The sequence below is a fragment of the Gossypium hirsutum genome, chromosome A06 (assembly GCF_007990345.1).
Source record: "Gossypium hirsutum isolate 1008001.06 chromosome A06, Gossypium_hirsutum_v2.1, whole genome shotgun sequence".
Classification (NCBI taxonomy): domain Eukaryota; kingdom Viridiplantae; phylum Streptophyta; class Magnoliopsida; order Malvales; family Malvaceae; genus Gossypium; species Gossypium hirsutum.
Genome location: NC_053429.1, coordinates 92295054 through 92300079, shown reverse-complemented (window position 1 = coordinate 92300079; position 5026 = coordinate 92295054). Strand labels below are relative to the sequence as shown.

At 39.0% G+C, this 5026-nt stretch overlaps 1 non-coding gene across 1 annotated transcript; it reads right to left on the bottom strand.

The window, feature by feature from the left end:
• Positions 1-1671: 1671 nt before the first annotated feature.
• On the bottom strand, positions 1672-1778 carry LOC121231746 (small nucleolar RNA R71). The gene has a single exon (XR_005929801.1). It is a non-coding gene; the product is annotated as a small nucleolar RNA R71 (small nucleolar RNA).
• Between the last annotated feature and the right edge of the window lie 3248 nt (positions 1779-5026).

The window sequence follows — 5026 nt, the reverse complement described above, 5'->3', positions numbered from 1 at the left end:
CACCTGAGGAGGCACCTAGAAGAGACACGCAGAGTAGGAGCCAAGGAATTACTCAAGGGAAGCCGATTGGTCCATCTCAGAAGTCGTATTCATCGTCAAGACTAAAGATCTCCCTTCAATTTCCATTCAGGGGTTTTGGGTTTTCTTTATGTTTTATATTCATTATTCTTCTAAAATGTTTTCTTTTATAATTATGAACTAAACCCCCTAAATACATAAGGGGAATGAAACCTAAGACGGATCTTGTTATTATTATCTGAATTGTATGATAAATATTTGACTTGTTCTTAATTATGTGTTCTTAATTCTTGTTTTAATATTCCAGGATATTGATTCAAGTTAATGCTTTTATTCAGAGGAGGAATAGACCCTGTCTAAAGAGTAAATTTTTTGTAATTAAGTGGAGTTGATTGCACGCCTAGAGATAGGGTGACAAGATTGTGCCGGATTAGGGTGAAACTTAATAAGGGAGTCCATAGATCAAGTTAATGTAACACTAGGTGTTAATTAGAATGAGATTTCAATAAATCAACCTAGGGTTAGACGTTATTAGTCTCGAGAGAGATAATAATATAACTTAGAGATTTCTACGAATCAAGTCAAATGAATAGATCGCCTGATTCAGAGTCAAATAACAAGTGAAGTCTAGGTGGATTTTTCCTTGGGTATTGTCTTAATCAATCAAGTTTTCCCAAAAGCTTTTTCCCAATTTTCTCTCTGTGCACCCTTAGTTTAGTTAATTAGTCTAGATAAACAAATCTCTTAACTTTTAGGTTAGATAATAAAAAGAAAGTAATTACTAGTACTCTTGGTTCCTTTGGGTTCGACAATCCGGTCTTGCTAAAGCTATACTACTGTTCGATAGGTACACTTTCCTTCATCGTGATAATTGTTAGTTCCAAGAACGATTAGTTATAAATTTTTAAAACCTATCACAAATATCACGTATCAATATTTTGGCACCGTTGCCGGGGAACTAAGATATTAGGAACACTCGATTTTTATTACTTTAGCCATTTTACTTTATTTGTAATTTAAATTTTTATTTTCTTTTCTAATTTTTCTTTTATTCGTTCCTGGCAGGTTTTTATAGTGTATGACTAGAAGAAACCCATCAGGACCATTACTATTTGATAGTAAGATCAATCGCACAGTTCGCAGAAACCGAAGAGAAATAAGGCAAAGCTTAAGATACATAGAGGAAGAGTAAGAAGACGATATTTCAACCACAACCGAGGAGATGACTGAAAACCAAAAAAATCCGCTACCTCCTACAATTGCTGCTAATCAGAATCTTGCTCCACGTACTATGTATGATTATGCTAAACCTTCTTTAATAGGATTTGAACCGAGCATAGTTAGGCCTGCTGTTGCTGCAAATAATTTTGAACTGAAACCTAAAACACCATTCAAATGATCTAACAGTTTGTTCAGTTTGATGGTTTGCAGGACAAGGATCCCAACGCTCACTTGGCGAATTTCTTAGAGTTTTGCGACACTTTAAAAATCAATGGTGTTTCTGATGATTCCATTCGCCTTCGGTTGTTTCCCTTTTCGTTGAGGAATAAGGCTAAACAGTGGTTGAACTCGTTACCACGAGGGTCAATCACTACTTGGGAACAAATGACCGAAAAGTTTTTATTAAAATATTTTTTTCTGGCTAAAACAGCCAAATTACGTAATGATATCTCCTCTTTTGTGCAGATGGATTTAGAAACACTCTACGATGCATAGGAGAGATACAAGGATCTATTGAAAAGGTGCCCTCACCATGGGTTACCACTCTGGCTACAGGTTCAAATGTTTCACAATGGCCTGAATCCTTCGACTCGATAGATGATTGACGCAGCCGCTAGTGGAACTATCAATAATAAGACACCTGAGGATGCTTATGAATTTATAGAAGATATGTCACTGAATAATTATCAGTGGAAAGTCATGAGGACAAAACCAACGAAAATAGCCTGCGTTTTTAACATCGATTCGGTCACCATGCTCTCTAATCAGGTAGAACTTTTGAGCAGAAAAATTGATGATTTTCTTGGTTCTTCACAGATTCACCCAGTAATGCAGTACGAAGCAAGTAGAGGTGGATCAAGCAATTCAGAATACCCACCCTATGCCCACAACATAGAGAACGAGCAGTTAAATTACATGGGTAATAATCCTTGATCTCAAAATAATCCTTATAGTAATACTTACAATGCAGGTTGGAGGAACCACCCGAATTTTTCATGGGGAGGCCAAGGGAATCAGAGACCACCACCACCTCCAGGCTTCCAACAACCAGCCTACCAACAAGAGAAAAAACCAAACCTTAAAGAGATGCTAACAAAATTTATCTCGTTGTCAGAAACTCATTTTTAGAATACCGAGATAGCACTTAAAAATCAACAAGTGTCGATCTAAGGGCTCGAAACTTAGATAGGTCAGCTCACTAAATTGATATCTGAACGACCACAAGGTAGCCTACCGAGTAACACTGAATCTAACCCAAGGGAGCAAATCAATGCAATTACCATTCAAGATGAGGAAGGGTTAGTTGCACTTGAACCAGAACCGATGCAAGAAACTATGGTAAGTAAAGGTAAATGTGAGGTGGACCACAATGACCAGAAACCGGTAAGTAATGAATATAAACCTCGTGTGCCATACACAAACGTGACAAGGAAAGACCACACAGAAGAACAATTTGGTAAATTTCTTAAATTATTAAAGAAGTTACATATTAACTTACCGTTTATTGAAGCTCTTTCGCAGATGCCAAATGCAGTCAAATTCTTAAAGGAGCTTTTAACAAACAAGCGAAAGTTGGATGAGGCGTCGCATGTGGAGCTAAATGTGGTTTGCTCAGCCATACTACAGAATAAACTGGCCAACAACTTAAAAGATCTAGGGAGTTTTACGATTCCCTGTTTAATAAAGAAAGCCTAGATGTTAATAATGCTTTGGCTGATTTAGGGGCTAGTATCAATCTCATGCCTTACAAAATGTTTAAGCAACTAGGTCTTGGGAAACCCAAAAAAACTAGGATGAGTATTCAATTAGCCGACAAAACAATCAGATTTCCTAGGGGGATTATTGAAGATGTACTCGTGAAAATTGACAAATTTATATTCCCAGTTGATTTCGTTGTTCTAGACATAGAAGAGGATAGTAACGTTCCTTTAATCTTAGGGAGGCCCTTTTTAGCAACTGTTAGAAAATAATTGATGTTGGCACAGGTGAACTCACACTTCGTGTGGGAGATGAAACAATCACCCTTCAAGCTTGTAATTCGAGTAACACTTCGAAAATTGAAGGCGGTTGTATAAGTCATTCTACTAAAAATGACCATGTGGTGCAACCTACTTTGCAGGAAATAAGTTTGAAGAACCTACACAAGCCATGTTCAAGCAACAACAAATGACCTATCTATGAAGAATGTAGGGTACAAATCGAAGAACTAGATGAATGGCGAACACATAAACCGAGGAAACAGGATAAACCAAAACCACGCCATAACGAGCTCAATATCGCACCAAATCAACTTAAGGTTGGACACAAAGTACTACTAGATACAGCAGACCCTCGTATTGCCATTTCTGAACCTAACGGAGCAATCCCTCTTATGGTACTCAGTATTTTCCCATATGGTATACTCGAGTTAATTCATCCCAAATTCGACACTTTTAAGGTAAACAGTACTCGTCTTAAACCTTATGTTGATAAAATTAATAGCAGGGATGAGGAGTGTAAACTCCTCGCACCACCATGACCATATACCAGAAAGGTAAGTCGAGCTTAGACTATAAATAAACGCTTCTCCGGAGGCAACCCGAGTACTAACAGTATTGACCTCTTTAAAATTTTAGTTTTTAACATCTAATCACTAACGGAATCATTGAAACACAGGTTTTCTAATCCACACGGCCGGGAACACAGGCGTACCTTAGGCCGTGCTAACACCACGGGAGGAGACACGACCGTGCGATACGGCCGTGGGAAAACAAGGCAAAATTTTTCCTTAACACGGGATGCGATAAGTGGCCACGGCCGTGTGACGTGGCCGTGGGCGAGTCTGTCAAACCAAAAAGGGTGTGCGACACGCCCGTGTCTAGAAACCATGGTTGAAAGGGCGTGCATATTAGAACACGGGCGTAGGAGAAGTGAACGAAGTAGGACACGGTCGCGTGACACGGCCGTGGGCACCAACACGCCCAATGAGCACGGGCATGTGTGAGTCTCAAACGCCCTCAAATTTAAAAAATTGCGAAACACACGGGCAAAAGTTAGGGCACACGGGTGTTCCCCATGGCCGTGTGCCCTAAAATCTATACAAACCCCTCACTATTCATCATCTCCTTCCCCAAAATCCCTAATCCTAGCCATTGGAACTTCACACGCCCTACCTGCCATGCCCGTGCGTCGACTACAACACCACTTTCGATGATCCAAAGCTCCTCCCTCTTACGTTTGTTCATTTTTTCCCTCTATTTTCTTCATTTTTTTTACTTATTTCATGATATTTTGTTTTATTTTGAGCAAATAATCATAGTTATCATGATAGAAATTTGCCATGTTAGTCAATACATTTTGCTGCATTCATCCATTTTTCTTGTTTCCATAGATTTCATGCTTACCCACATGCATTCATTCACTAGATATTTCCGTTAACATTACTCTTTTAGTCGTTTTCATAGTAATGACATAATTTATCTGATTGGGTTTATTTTTTTAACATAATTGTTCTTTCGTACTTGACTTCTAGGAAATATCTCTATTAGTTTTACCATGCATATTTTTCCATGCTATTGTTGGGGAATAATTTTATTTTTATTTCGACTTGCCATTGCATATACTATGTCAACCTCACGTGGCAAGAAGTCCGTCGTCCCCACTTCGAAGAAAAGGAAAGGAGCAATGTCCTCCTCAGGTCCTACTGCTGAGATCCGTCACCCTTTCCTCCAGTTCCCGTTGGGACCTCAGGAGGAGCTATTTCAAATATTACGGGCCCAACCCCTAGGTGCGAGCCGCTGCATTGACT